The 15,900-nt window shown below is 40.5% G+C and overlaps 1 protein-coding gene across 1 annotated transcript in view; it reads right to left on the bottom strand.

Moving 5' to 3' along the window:
* The window catches only part of CASKIN2 (CASK interacting protein 2), a 137,204-nt gene that overhangs the window by 96,455 nt on the left and 24,849 nt on the right, over nucleotides 1–15,900 (bottom strand). The window lies entirely within an intron of this gene.

Here is a 15,900-nt window from a genome sequence, read left to right as displayed (position 1 = left end):
CCAGGAGAAAGAGTTGGCAAAACAGCTGGCTCAGTTCAAATTGGATCTGATCGAGAAAGAGGCTCAGCAGAAGGACCTCACTGAGGACTAGGAGCATAAGCTTTCCAAGCAGAGGCAAGACCTGCAGATGTGCAAGGCCATGTTCCATCCCCTGGAGGCTCAGCGGGCTGAGATAGTCGGCCAGTTCCAGGCCATGATGCAGTCCCACTGGAAGAAGGCCCTCTGGCTCTTCGCCACCAGTGGCACTTCCCTCCAACCTTTGCCCAAAGCCCTGCACCAGGAGGTTGAAGCAGACTCCAAGTTGGAATTTCTGCTCCCCTCCAATCTACACAAAAAGACCCCAAAGGGGAAGACTCTCTGCAGCAATACAAACGTTCATTGCATGTATCCGGCCCAGGGGCTGTAGCATGAAGACCCCTCAAACTAGTGCAATATCAAAAATGCAAATAATTTTTCTGCGGACCACCAAAAATTTTCTCGCGGACCACCAGTGGTCCATGGACCACCAGTTGGTGACCACTGCTCTGGATGACTTGTAAAAACCCACAAATCACAAAGATTGCACAGTATAAGCATCCTATAGATTCTGTAACATTAGAAAAGCATCCAGTTTGCTGCACCTTGTCTAAGAAGAAAGCATCTCTTTAGCACAGCGGTTCTCAACCTGTGGGTCGCGACCCCGTTGGGGGTCAAATGACAATTTGCCAGGGATCGCCTAAGACCATCGGAAATATGGGAAGTATACTTGCAAGTTGAAGAATCGCGAATTCGGCTTCAGGCGTGATGAATTAAAATAGAGAGAAATCTTTGCTCTGATGTCTCCCTCTCAAGCCAGCTGCAATCACTCCCAATCGCTAGCCTAATCTGGCTTCAGGTGCAATAAACTTAATAGGGGAGGAGTCTCCGCTTTAATGCCTCTGTCCTCAAGGCAATCGCAAGCAGTTCAGATCGCTAGCCAATACGGCTTCAGGCCGATAAATTCAAAGAAACAGTTTTCCCCCCTTCTGCGGCTGCTGAGGCGCGCTGAGATTACTGCTTAAAAAAAATAATTTTACAGTTGGGGTCGCCACATCATGGGGAATTGTATTAAAGGGGTCGCAGCACTATAAAGGTTGAGAACCACTGCTTTAGCAGAACTAGTTAGCTGGCCAGTAAGCATTGTTCCATTTAAATAGCCAACAACAAGGTAGACACTTGAGTTTATGCAAATCCTACATTGGTAATAATTAGCTAAAGTGTTCTGGAATTCTAACCTCTGTCTAGACTGATGATGCTACCGATTTTTCTGTAAGCAGCAAGAATTCAACTGACAGTATTTAATATAGTTTACTGATAGATGCATTAAATTATGTTTCTAACCCATTTTTGTTCATATTTTTGTTATATTATTTGACCTTGTTTGCATGATTTTTCCAACCACACAATAATTTGTTGTTCGCATGTCATACGGTATGTTATTTTGAATCCTGGATGAGTCAAGGGGAAAGCTAAATGGATATACGCTGCATGGGTGTGGAGGTGTAATAGCTGAATTGAGGTAGTGGCAGTGGTTCAAATGAAATCAAACACTTGATGAAGCAAAATATGATATGACCAATGCGGTATAAGAAATGAACCAAAGTGATGCACCATTACCTTTGTTTTTCTATGATTTAAGACACTTAAAGATGGTATCAGCCAACATCTTTATTAAGTAATATTAAAATTCTTTTCTCTGTGGGCTAGTTCCAACAATACTTATCCCTTTTTACATTCCCAAGACTCTGAGTATTTGCAGATTTGATGACTTTAACAACAAGGAAATTTTCTTCTTTATCCCATCTACCTCTTCCCTTTACCTGACACTGAGAACAATCTAGCACCCTGCATTCTATTCCTGATTTTTACATTTTTTTTCCTAACACCTTGCAGTTAGGACTGCGGCTCCTAAAATTCCCAGCCAGCATGTAAGAATGTAAGTATTCTAGGCTGATAGAAAGTTCAGACTGGCTAACAATTGTATGAACTTTTTGTTGTAAATAAAATGATGGTTCTGAGATCTCAAATTTTGGATAAGATGTGTACTTCAAGTGATAGATTAAAGTAGTAATTCATATGGCAGTAAATAATTGCATTTACTGCCATATGAATTACTACTTACCATTTACTTTGTGATAAGTTTCAATTATTTAGCCTTGTAATGGCATACTCCTTTGTTTTACCACTGTTCTATTGTTGAATGTCTTCAGAATGTCTGTATAACTTTAATTTCCTGCATTTATCTCAATATTAGAGTTGCACTGATATTTCAAATCAGTTTTATCTTACATTAGTAAGATCAGTTAAATGGTTTATTATTTAAAGATGCCCAACTCCCATAGCCCATGATTTTGGGCTCCATTTTATATTTATATAATTTAATACAGCTCTGCACCTTTCCATCATTTATTGAAGCCTGATCACTATGTAAAAACAATGAAGCCTTATCTGTTATAGCCTTTATCAATTACATATCTAGAAAGGCCCATGTTTATTTTAATTTTTACAAAGAAGAATTGTACGTCCCATAATGTATTTGACAGCTGATACAGTACAGGAAGTTATTGTATATGGCTCTTTCTGGTTTTTTTTTTAAAGATTTTGTAAGTATAGGGTATAAATAAAATTAACATAGATATTTAAATTGACAAGATCATTGACAATAAACCTGGCCATAGTGTGTTTGTGCAGTTTAAAGAGTGAATTAGTTTGAGCATCTTTGTCTTCTACTATTTGTAGAATTAGCTTCACTCTTGGTAACACACACATTACATTTAAACTGAAATGGCACCTGCTCCATAAATATAATTATTGCCTAATGATGCAGAAGTGTCTTTTCTGTAGAATCCATTACCAAAGATTTTCTGCTTCCTATCTGCTATCTATATTGTACAAGACATACACACAAGATACATACCATTTCCAACATGAATGCAGATTTATTATTTTTGTTGCCTTATTTATTGCTTTATTTACGTATTTATTCCCCTCCCTAAAGAGCCCAGAGTAGTGAAGCTGCCCTATGTTTATTCGTACTTCAAGGGAGAAGAGGGAGAGAAAGAATTAACTGAATATTATACTTCAAAAGCAATAAATGTCTAGTATCTACCGTACAACAGTGAAGAAATAAATAAAATAAAATATTCACAACTATTCATCCAGAAAATCAACATGGAAGAATGAACTGCAAAGATGCTAATTTGCAAGTGGCTCCTGTCCTGTTTCTGAACTTCTTGTTCAACCAATAGATTTCCCGGGCCATTCACAGGAACAGATCAATTTCATCCCACCCTTCTTTTTTGAATGGAAGAAGGCATAAATTGATGGGCTGTCTCACTCTCCTTTAGCATGACCTCTGGACAGAGTACTTGTAGAACAATGCTTAGCTTTCCAGTGTCCTTGCAATTGGCCATCTGCCCAGTCAATCTACCACCCAGCCTCCTCTATCTCTGTGAGTATAGAGCTTCTGTATTCAGTTTGCACCAATCTTCTCTAGCTTCGAGCTCTCCAGATGTGTTGGGCAACTGGTGCTTGCTGGCACTGATGGGAATTGCAACCTGCACAGCTGGAGGTGCCAGATTGGGTTAGTTTGGCTTTATAGACATTGGTTAAAGTTATACATTTGATTCTGGGGAGGGGGGGAGGAAAGCAAATATCTAATAAGAGGGGGAGGAAGGTGAATATGTAATAATAATTAGATTTTTGACTTATGCATATTTAGATGTTCCCTTTTCTTTACCAGTTGCACAAAAATGGAATTTTCTTCTCTCATTCCAAGTTCAACATTTCATAAACTGACCTGTTTTTGTGGTCGCCTTAAAGAGGTTTGCTGTCATCCACTCTTTTGACTAACGAAATGCCTTCTTTCAGCTGTTCTCAAAATGGGCTTTTCAGAATTATAATTCACTGCTCTTTCTGAAACATTCACCCATAGCCTATTTGGTTCTAAAGAGTAAGATGCATCAAAGGAGGGATAATTCTTTTCTTGAGCTTCATGAAAAATTATGTAAGCATTCAGCTTAAAGGGCACTTCATCTTCAGATGGAATGAATGTTAAAATATTGAATCTGATGAATGCTAAGCCAATTTGTTTATGCATATACTTTTTTCCACTGTATATGAAAGAGCAGTAGAGCACACTCGAAAACCTCTCCAAAATCTCAATGATTTTGTTATTACAACTACCAAATCAATCCGTTGGTAAGGTTGGAGGAACAGAAACAATTGTCACTGAAGAGGCATTAGCTCTGTCTAGTGATTCACCTAGGTACAGGGTAATCTTGACCTTACAGGAGCAAATGTAGCCACAACAACTCATACAGGCTCTTTCCAGCAAAAAAATATTTATTCCAGTTTATTCACAAGACCGGTGCTGAGAAACCTCTGTGCCGGTTTCTTCAAAAGCCAGTCTACAACCTCCTCTGTTGCTTTTCTGTATGGTTTCTGTTACAATGCCACAGCATTATTCTGTGCATATGCAGAAGGAAGACCAAGAGTTGGAATGAAGACCAAGGGCCCATCAGGATGGCAGTTTTGAAATGGGAATGGCGGGCTTGCCTGGATGATTATGCAGCATCAATCTCAGGGCCTGGCTTATGTCTCCTCTATATCCTTTCCACCAGAAAATAAATGGGCTATCCAGTCAATCAGCAGAAAAATGTGGAATGTCCCCATTGTCTAGTTCTACTCTAGCTTTTGCTTTAATGTTCTGGTCATGCATGTCTCAGTTATATTCCATGTGGACCTTACTGCAATTTGAGGCCAATCTCCCTTTGCTATGGCTTTGTGTATATAACAGAGGCAGCTCCTTCTGAGTTTTATAGTGTTATTTTTCTAGCAAACGTCAAGCTCAGAAACAGACAATTACTTCTGTAAAGAAATAACAACAACAAAAGGGCAGCTATGCAAAATCCCCAAAGCTGCCCACCGTCAGAACCAGTGGAGTTGGAGTCATCAGTCAACAACAGCTTTAGCCCTCATTCAACAACAGCTGCTAACTCAGAACCAACAGGACATCTTAACTATGACTTTATTTATTTATCTTGGTGTTGTAGTAGACGTACAGGCCTGATCTTTCTTCACTGAGAAATACATGATAATTTTGTAACGCAAAGACATAAAACCTGAATTTTAGGAAGACAAAGACACACATAGCGGGTTCATACACCACGGTTTCTTTTTACATATTCTGCTGCCATCCATGGTGGCCTATAAAAGGAGAAAAAAAAGGTAGGGGCATCTCATGACAAATGATGTCAGTATGTAGTTCTTCCCTTATCTGTGGCTGCTGGTGGCTTCCTGTGCATACATGTGTAACCACCCTGGCTCAACCAGCGAGTTGCACAGGGACTTGCCTGCTTTTTAAGTTCTCGATTGGGACAATATCATCTACACTATTGCCAGAAGATCAAAACGTTAAAGTAGAGCAGTGGCTAAAAGGCATTTCCAGACAGGCTTATAAACCACTGGAAAGCTTATAATGCAGGTGGAGTGTACACAGCTAAAGCACCACCCCAGCCCCAGACTCTGCCTCCAAGCTACAATCTGAATTCAATTTTTTTTGGGGGGGGGGATGGTGGTGAGTCTGTATGTTATTCTTGGAGGGAGGAGTACTTCCCTCTCCCTACCTCCTTTTCAGGTTTAGAAGTGAAAGTAGGTAGTAGGGAAATTGTTGCACTTTCATACTTCTGAAGCACCATGTACTACTACCAGCCCGCTCTAGGCCTGATCCCCTGCCAAGCCATGCTGTGCGTCTTTCAAAACACAAGCATTGCAAGAATATGAACATATAAAGTAACTTGGCAGATTCAGTTCCTTTCGAAGTCTGATTAGAAACTCATCTGCACTGCAGCAAACATTCCAGAGAATCCTTTCCAGATGAAGCTATTTTTCTACGGGAAGCGCTGGGTCGATGCAATTCCACATAACAGCAAGAACCCAATATATGAAAAGAGATATCCTTACCTCCCTTCTCTTTTCAAGAAATGCTTGAATAAAAAAAAATATTGCTAGTTTTCCTCCTCTCAGCCTTATGAAATTTTTTCTTGTCATGAAGAGGCTGCAACTCTGGTAGCGTGCAGAGTCTCATTCATGTTCAACCCCTGGTATCTCTAGCTAAAGCTGGGAAAACTCCAGGAGGGCTTATCAATCAGTGTTCACATTCTATGGAATGTCCTGACACTGTGAACATTCTTCTTGAGAGCTGGTGTAGATTTAAGCACTTTCACAAATCCAAGTCAGAAGGATTTCTTCTGCTATACATCGACATTTGGTAACCTGGACAATCTTGGAGGTTTTGGTCCTTCAACCCTTCAACCCAGCTACATAGACATAACAGAAACTCCATCCTTTTTTGTATGCGTGTTGCAGTGTTGCATACACAGATGAAAGAAGAAGAGCTCCTGTTCTGTCAGAAAACACTGCTTTCAACATTTTGAAGAAAACAGTAGATAGAGACACCTATTATGCTCATCAACACATTTCATTTGGTTCTAAGCAGCAAGCATTCCAATCCAATAACAATTACAGTACAATAACGACATTATTATTTCAAGATATAGAAGGAGGGCCATTTGAAAACTGTTTCTAAGCAGATGATAACAGGGGAAACGATGATTCTGAAGCTGTGATATTACATTCCAGACCATATGGCTTCAATTGGATCTTTGGATAATTCTGGTTCCAACTGTGCCTAAAACCACAGCTTTGCTCTGCAAACTCAGCTCCATTAGACCCCAGTAAGAGGGGCTCTTGCAGGAGCCACAGTGCAGAAGTCTCTCTTGTCAAGAGTGCATAGAAACCTACTGCATTACAGTTATTCTTTGTATGACAGCCTACTCTATGGCTTATTTAACTGTAGCTTCTTTAATTGACCCAATTTTCTGGTCCCATATAAATTAACGGATTAAAAATTAACTACAAAGAGAGAATTAATTTTAGGTTATAACAAGCTGTTTAGGGGTAAAATAACTCTCCTTCCCAATCCTGGGCAGCCATATTATTTAAATGGAAGGGGATCCATTTGGGGATCCATCTTGGATCCAAGATCAAATCCTAGAGACACCGACAATGATGGGACTTCTCTAGGCATTCTGCCTCTTTTCTCGCTTTAATATTCTTCCTGTGATTCTGTCTATTCTGCGCAGTTCAAATATTTCCTGCCTTCATGTATTCCATTCCCCACTCCCTTACTGCAAGGCAAGGTAGCCCTTGTACCGCAACTACTTATCTCGGCTATCCTTGCGTGAGAGGAAAAGGGAGCTTGATAAGTATGAGAAAAAAGGGCAAGGAAACAATACTCTTTAGATTAGCCCTATTGTCGGACTTCTTCAAGGTGGCTCTCCCAGACACAATGTCAGTAACGGGGGCTTATCGGTGCTTATCTTAGTTTGCTGAGGACTCCATGCTCTTGATTTTAGGCTCAACAAAGGAAGTTCAGTTGGTGATATGAATTAGCAGAAAAAAGAAAGAGGGTTGGCAGGGCAGAAATATATGATTCTTATTCAAATCTAAAAAAAAAATCACAAGAAAAAAAATGGGGATGGATTTAGCAGGAAACTTTTTAAAAAAATATTCTAATTAACTTGCATTCCCTCTTCCATTTTTTATTATAATTTTTCAACATCTACATGTTGAGTGCAGAAATTGTCATATAGTCACTGTTATCAATCCAAAGGCAAGTTGGTCAGACAGGAAACAGCTAATTATATTTTTTTCCCTGCAACAGAGAGTGAGTTGAAAGGCTCACATCCCACAAGAAGCAACCTGGATTCCAGAGATCCCAATGGAAGAAGGAATGTTTTTGCTGGCACACATCTCAGCTGTTGCCGGACAAGGACCCCTCCAAGGGGACAAGCAGAACAGAGAGAGGTGGAAAGTTGATAAGTCACAATTCGGTTGGGCCCCAGTTTCTCTGAAATGCTTTTCCCTCCATGTCATCCAGATTTGATCTGTTTGCTGATGAGGGAAATGGCTGAACCTAATCACACTCAAGGGGTGTGTGCAATGTTCACCATGAAAGATTAGCCCTCTTTGATAGACCATTAATAGATGAAGTTTTAACTTCGTGGGGGGGTGGAGGAAATTTACATCCCAAGTGTAAATAGAGGAGCTACCCAGTGACTTTATACACAACTCAGGTTCTGCAGACTATTGTCATAAAAGCAGGTCTCAACGAAGTCAAATATTCCCTATGTATGTGATCCACTTCTTAACTGCTTTCAAGGACAAGTTAATTGAGCAAGTTCTTTGCTCTTTTCTACTGTTTAAGAGATACTTAAATCTAGAGAAATGAACTTTCTGCATGTACTCTCTCCTTCCAACTCTAAATTCAAGACTGCCAACTAAAGCCCCTTGCAACATATTTCAGGAGAGAGAGAATCTTCTGCCCCCCTTAATAACACACACAAAAGAGCAAGGTCCTATTGTTGGCCTCATCTACGATAGTGGTGGGCATATGTGGCCATTCCAGAATGGAGGCAGGCAAGCCGTAGACACTCTGTAGTGATGGTGCAGTCCTGATTTATTATCACTTTATCTCTTTTCTTTCTTGGAAATGTGATTACAATACAGACAGTTCCCTACTTACAAACAGGTTACATTCCAAAAGGCTGTTTGTTAAGTCCATTTTGCTCATAGGTCCAACCAAGTATAAAAGACATGCAAAGTACATTTCCTACCTTACATAAGCAGCGCTTCGGATTAAGTCTAGACATACTGTAATTCACAGTTACTACACAAAGGAAGAATACCTCAAACTAAATACCATGAGATTAGTGAAGAGACAGGACGAGGTAGCATCCAAAATGGAGCATATGTGGTCTCATAATTTGCAGCGGTGCTGCCAAGTGTACATATGCGGTGTGACATAAACTAACTTTTTCCTACCTTCTGGGACCTTCTAAGTTGGAGTTGTGGACAGGTTTTTTTTTCATACTGGCAATCATAAATTCATAAGTAGAGGACTCTGTACTGAAAGCTCCATGCTAAGAGGGATAAGGAGTGGTTTCAAAGAGATTCAACACTTAGTTACCAGGAAGAGAGAGAAGTGGTGCATAAGTCAAAGCTGATATTACTGTTATACTATTACCCAATATTAGCAGGACAATTTGCTACCGCTCTTTACTGTATTTATTTTTCATTTATTATTGGGTTGCTCCAGTGCCCCACTCAGAAAATTGCTCCTTGCCACTCTCTCTAGCCCCTTCCCTAACTCCCCAAATCATTTTGTCTTTTTATGCCTTAATGTTTATAGGCAATAACTGAAAATCATCCTATCAAAACAAAGAATTTCCAAATTAAGTGAAAAATCCAGATTCCCCGAAAATAAATCCTCATACAGACAAGTGAAAAGTTCTTCAGAAGAGTAAAAAAATGACCTCAGAAGAATCAAAGTACATGAATTAACCTTCCCTAATGATCTTAATATATCAGTGTTGTTTGTTTGTATGATTAATGACTGAGAAGATCTACTCTTTTTCTACAGTTATTAAAATCTATTGCACAATGCAGGATACAAATCTTGAAACAAGGTATATTGAACAACAGGCCACTGAAAATATCAGGTAGAATAATTTAATTTCAGTTGCTTCCTTGCATTGGAAAGATGACAATATATATAAATCCCTTCTATATTACCAAAAGAAGTGGAGTAGGAGTTGCGACAGACAAAAGGATTCACCCAAAAGTCTTACTTCTTGCCACATATTTAATGAGATATTTGAGAACTCTGGAAGGTAAAACAATACATGTTACCAACAGTATCTCCTGATCCCTTTCTACAGTACATAGCAATCTAAAGAGACCCACAGAATAAACTTCCTTTACAACTGGAGAACACTGCTTTGATCTCTGGATTCATATTCTGATTGCCAGAAGGATTTGTGTAAGTATTGAAATAAGAAAACCCAATAACAAGAGACTATACAATACATCCAGCAAACTTCTGAGGCTTGCAATTGTTATCAGAATCCAAAATCAAATCCACCAAAATTAAGTTTAGATATTGAACATACCTTTTGGACACATGTGAAGACCTAATTCTTTTGAGAAGTGTATAACCCTGGGAAAAGTGGAAGGAGACAGAAGAAAAATCTACCCAGCCACAAGATGGATAGACTTAACTATAGCAGTGGTGAATGCATCATCTGAAGGGCCAGACTGGGGACAAATCTTCACTGAGAAAATCTGTCAATGGTTTGCTGAGAATCAACATTGAGTTAATGGCACATACTCAGTCAATTCAGCAGGAATAGCCCTTAGCTGGTAGTTCAAAGAATCCTATATACTTTTCAGTATATAAATAGTTAAGATGATTCAAATGTCCACCTGAAAATGTAATATATTAATGCAACAGGCTACTATTTTACAACTAATTGAATATATCAGGAAACAATATAGCAACTGCAGCCCCAAATTCTAATTTCTTCAAATATTATCTCTTGTTTTGTACTTTCTGCTTTAGTTTTCTGTGAGCTAATAAAGAATATCTCTAAGATATTCTAAATGCATATCTAACTACAAAAAGTATTGGTATGTCAATCCATACTGGTAAGCATTAGTTCTTATGAAAAATATTCCAGTGATCGGGGTTCAGTTGTAGCTCTCTACTCAGCATACAGTGTGTGGCAAGCTCAGGTTTGCCTTTGGGAATGTATGAAATAGATTTAAAGTGGCTTATGAATCTGGTCTGCTTAAACTAGTCAAGCTTAAACAAATGTGAAGGTAGAACCACTTGTTCAAAAGAAAGAGAGAAAAATGAATGTGTCTATAATCTGAACCATGAGTTAGCATAAGGCTCATTTTCAATTATATCCTCTTACTGTTTCTAGCCTGGAAATAGATAGTCAGCTTCCACAATACAACCATTTAAAAATAGTGCAGCCTACTATGTGTTTGATTCAACATCCTGGCAGAACGTTCAGATGTCACTTTTGTCTTTGAACTTCAAAATTCCACCATCAGTCACAGTAGAAAAATAGAATAGCAATAATAAGTAAAAATGATATATTGACTTCATTAACAATTTCAGCTGAGCACTTGCAGATACCAAGAAATAGGACATACTCCTATTACAGAAGATTTCCTAGGTAGTTGCCCATCAGGTTTTTTACATATAATCTAACTACTTCTTTCCTGCCAGTTGAAGAACTAAAAGTACTAAATGTGACAGAAACTTTTCAGATACACACGACTAGGTACAAGTGACTATCAAACTGTTGGCTAAGCAAACATCTCAACTTTCACCAGCATTTTCAGAGGTGTACAATCTCAACAATGAAGTTGCAAAATTAACACAATTTCCAGACAGCATCACTGTGGCTCTCAAAATGAGGAGAAATTCCCAGTCTTTCCACAAATGTCTGAGCAAACATTTGACCGTGTCTTCTTTAAGAGTTATAGGATGACGGGTTTTGCTAGGACTGGTGATGGGAAGGAGAGAACGACGGGTCAAGTGCGGTAACATTTTCAGAGAAGAAATGAAAACTGTAATGTGTTTTAGAAAGACCCCAGTTCTTATGAGGCAGCTGAACTAGGTTCTCCTTTTCCTTGAAGGACCCCTAGACATTGTCCTTTTCAAGGGATAATAGCCACCAACCCCCTTCCCGCCCCCAAGGAATGTCAGCCTGAGCTTGGATTTTCCCCTTTCTCCTTTGGGGCTATGGTGCCCGCCCCAACCCAGCCAACTGGCTCTTTGTTAACAAGCGCGTCCAGCCGAGAAAGTGATTGATCATCAGGGAGAAAGGCCAATGCTTTGACGGGTCGTTTAACAATTTCAATTAAACCGCTCAGCATTCAAACGCAAAAAAAGAAGAAATGTTGGAAGAAAAAAAAAGGGGGGGACTTTTTCAGAGCTATTGTGGGCAAAGCTCCTATGGCAACTTAGCAGGGTCAAAAAGGCCTTCCTTAGAAAAGGTACAAGGTTTGCAAAATGTATTATTTATTTATTTATTTATTAAATTTATGTGACGCCCGTCTTGTCCAGAGATGACTGTTTTCCCTTTCTAGTTGAATTATCAAAAGCTGGGGTAGCACATTGCTCTTCTGCTCCATGCACAGTTAGATATCACTTTTACCCCTCTTCAATAAAACATTGCCCACAAGCCCATAATCAATAATAGGCATTGTGACCCATTTGTAGACCTATATCTTTCAAGCCATGTACAGCTTAAGAATATGCCCGCTGAATATTAAACTACATGTTCTCAAATTCCTGTCGCTGGGATTGGCACTTGATTCTTGATTATGTGCAGTGACTTTTTTTAGATACATGAGATCCCTGAGGGCTGATCAGAAAGACACAATTCTGAATCCACTGAGACAGGGGAAGGGCTCTGGCAAGGATTTTGTTTTTTTAAAAAAGGTCAGCCTCTCATCCTGTCTTATAGAAGGAGGCTGCTGCTGGCTGCCTCCATGGCCAACTACATTCACAAGGCACGCAGCTCCTTTGAGGTCCCTAAACTGGATATACTGATGGGTGAGAAAGGCCCTTCATTACTTGACAGCCCACGCAGGTCATCTCAGAATGGGAGCCTGAGAAGGTGATGCTCAAAGTAAAAGGTTCGCTTGGTTCGCTTGGTTCGCCAGTTGCGTCCCTTCCTTGACCGGGATGCCTTATGCACGGTCACTCACGCTCTGGTTACGTCTCGGCTGGATTATTGCAATGCTCTCTACATGGGGCTGCCCTTGAGGTGCACCCGGAGGCTGCAGTTAGTCCAGAATGCAGCTGCGCGAGTGGTAACGGGAGCCGTTCGTGGCTCCCATGTAACACCACTGCTCCGTAGTCTGCACTGGCTTCCTGTAGTCTTTCGGGTGCGCTTCAAGATTCTGGTTACCACCTTTAAAGCGCTCCATGGCTTAGGACCCGGGTACTTACGAGACCGCCTGCTGCTTCCTTATGCCTCCCACCGACCAGACGCTCACAGAGAGGGCCTTCTCAGGGTGCCGCCCGCCAAACAATGTCGGCTGGCGGCCCCAGGAGTAGGGCCTTCTGTGGGAGCACCAACACTCTGGAACGAACTCCCCCCTGGCTTACGTCAAGTGCCTGATCTTCGGACCTTTCGTCGTGAGCTTAAAACATATTTATTCATTCAAGCAGGACTGGCATAAATAGTTATTTTTAAATTGGGGTTTTAATAATATTTTAAATTTTTTAAATGTTTTAATTATCGGCCGCATAGTAATAGTTCATTTTAAATTCTTTTAACTGTATATATTCTGTGTTTTATTTTGGCTGTACACCGCCCTGAGTCCTTCGGGAGAAGGGCGGTATAGAAATTTAATAAAATAAAATAAAAATAAAATAAAAATAAATAAAATAAATAAATAAAAGGGAGTGGCAGACCCCCATCAATCAGAAAGGAGATGCAGGACGTCCCCTTAGAATTGAGATGGTAGGGGAGGAGTTGGTCCTAAGGAGAGTAGAGAAAGATGAGAGGGGAGTAACCATTGGATATGAATCAAGGGGGGAAAATAATCTCCTCCTGCCTTTCTTTTTCCCTCTTCTTTTCAAGGGCAAAAGGTTGAGCTGCCAACCAAGTAGGCTTACCAAGAAATGCCTTTCTTTCCACAGGACACTTTCTTGAGATGGTTGGGTGGCCATTACAATCCTCCCACCTCCAAAACCTTGCTGTAAATTTGTGAAATTTGCACTCATGGCATCAACTGAGAATAATCAAGCTCCCTCCCAAATTAGTTCTTTAAAAATGAGATTTCATTGGGGCCAGCCATTTTCAACTCAAAAGGCCCTTGGCCTAGTTTCATATATCTTCAGCCTAATTTGAAGAGCCCTTTGCAAACAAACAATTTAGCTCTCAAAAAGAGGTGTGCTCTTTCTTAATACCAAAAGAATAAAAATAGATGCCTCAGAGAAAGAAAATGCAGGCCACGTTCAAGTTTGTTTGTGATCCTTCTCACCACTAGCAAGTATTGCAGCTCCCACCATATTAATCTTATGGGAATGCAGTTCTTAGCAGAAAAAAAGACTGCCTAACCTAGCTATCAGCAATTAGATATGGGGGATTGAAGGTATAATCCAAATTTATTAGCGTCTATCCCAGGAGAGACGAAGTGTCCCAATATGTAGGACATGCGTCAGCAAGCTTTTCCTTTGAAGGCACTGGTTTTTCTGCTTTAATTCTTTCTATGTAGAACTAGTATTTTTCCCTATACACATTCTTCTTTTTCTCCAGAAGAACTGATATAGCTCCCAGAATCCACTTTCACCCAGCGATACATTAAATGGTTGGTAGCCATACAGTAAACATTAACAACTTTGCTGGTTGGGAATCCTAGGAGTTTTAGATCCCATACTAGGTATGGATGGCGTTTGTGAAGCTGCAAGCTAAATAAATACATATAGTCCTCAATTTAGGATTGTTCGTTTAGTGACTGTTTGAAATTACGACAGCACTGAACAAAGAGATTTAAAACCCCTACCCAAAATTCCATCCACTCTGGTCATGTGAACAATATGTGGCGCCGATCACCCTTACAACCGACCACACAGGAGCTGAAGCGACCACTGCCTATCTTCCTCTGCTTCATGGCCCACTGAATCCTGACCTTGGGCCTTGGGCCTGCTTCCCATCCTGCTGGGTCCAAAACCCTCCTCCCTGTCCTGTATGTCTCCTTCTGGAAGCAGTCGGTGCACCCCTTGGACTCCCTATACAGTACACATGGCACATGGTGCCATCCTGGAAGCAGGTCCCATTCTGGAGAGGTGACTCCAATGAATTGTGACCCAAAACAGGGCCTGCTTCTGGGATGGCACTATGCAGCCTCCATATTATATAGAGAGGCTGAGGGGCAGATTGGAGATCATGTTTGGGAAGGAGCGCCAGCCGATCTGCCCCTCAGCCCGCCTACAGAGTACAGAGGCTGTGAACCACCATCCTGGAAGCGGGTGCCATTTCAGTGCCAAAATGGCATTCAATGCCAGGATGGTGCCCAATGGCCTCTGTGTAGGAAGGCTGGGTGGCAATGCAGCTGCTTCCCAAAGAAGACCTAAGGAAAAGGTCAATGGACCGAGCCATGATGGTGATAGGATAGGAAAGCAAGCTTAAGATCTGTGGGGATCCAGTGGGGTGGAAGGTGGAGCACAGGATGCCTCAGGAGGTGGAAAAGGCCCGAGTCAAGCCACATATAAGTTGGGACAGGGCCTGCCCATGCCTGAGGGAATCCCATGCTCTGCTTAATTATCATAATGGGGAGAGATGGATTGGGATTATTAAGCAGGGTGATCATATAAATGCCTTGCTTAATGGCCATCATGACTTGCAACCTGGGCAGCTTAAGAGACTTTCTTACCGTTGTCTACCTGCAACTTGTAATGGACAGATTCCCTTACGGTTATATGCAAGGACTACATGTACTGGGATAAATCCATCACTCACACTTTATTTGCTTCTATCCTCAGCCAAACAGGTGTCAGAGATGTTTCTTGAAGTTCGCTTTTCTGGGCAGTTCATTTTAAAATCTTATGCAAATCCCTTAAATCTGAGGCAGAAAACCATCTATTTGTAAAGCCTGGAGCTTGGGCACCTGCTGATATCCTTTTCCCAATATTTTAAGTATGTTTTAACACAAAAGCTTTATTTTTTCTTAATCTTCTTTCTATCTGAAGTTTCCCAATGTTGAACAGATGGCCAAAACATACACTCCCAAGTAACTTATTCTGATTAAAAGTAAAAGTTAAAATTAGTTTTCTTTTCATATTATTTGCATATTTCATATATGCCCCCCCCCGATAAAATGATGCAGTTATTATTCAAGATAAATCCCAAATCCCAGCACCCATACTTTCCCTGTCTATCAAATCCATCCTAGGAAGATAGTTAACAATAACACCATGAGCTCTTTGCTACTAATCATGAAAGACAAACT

The sequence above is a fragment of the Ahaetulla prasina genome, chromosome 2, assembly GCF_028640845.1.
Source record: "Ahaetulla prasina isolate Xishuangbanna chromosome 2, ASM2864084v1, whole genome shotgun sequence".
NCBI lineage: Eukaryota > Metazoa > Chordata > Lepidosauria > Squamata > Colubridae > Ahaetulla > Ahaetulla prasina.
Note: the sequence above shows the minus strand (reverse complement) of the source record. Positions and strands in the feature narration are given on the sequence as shown.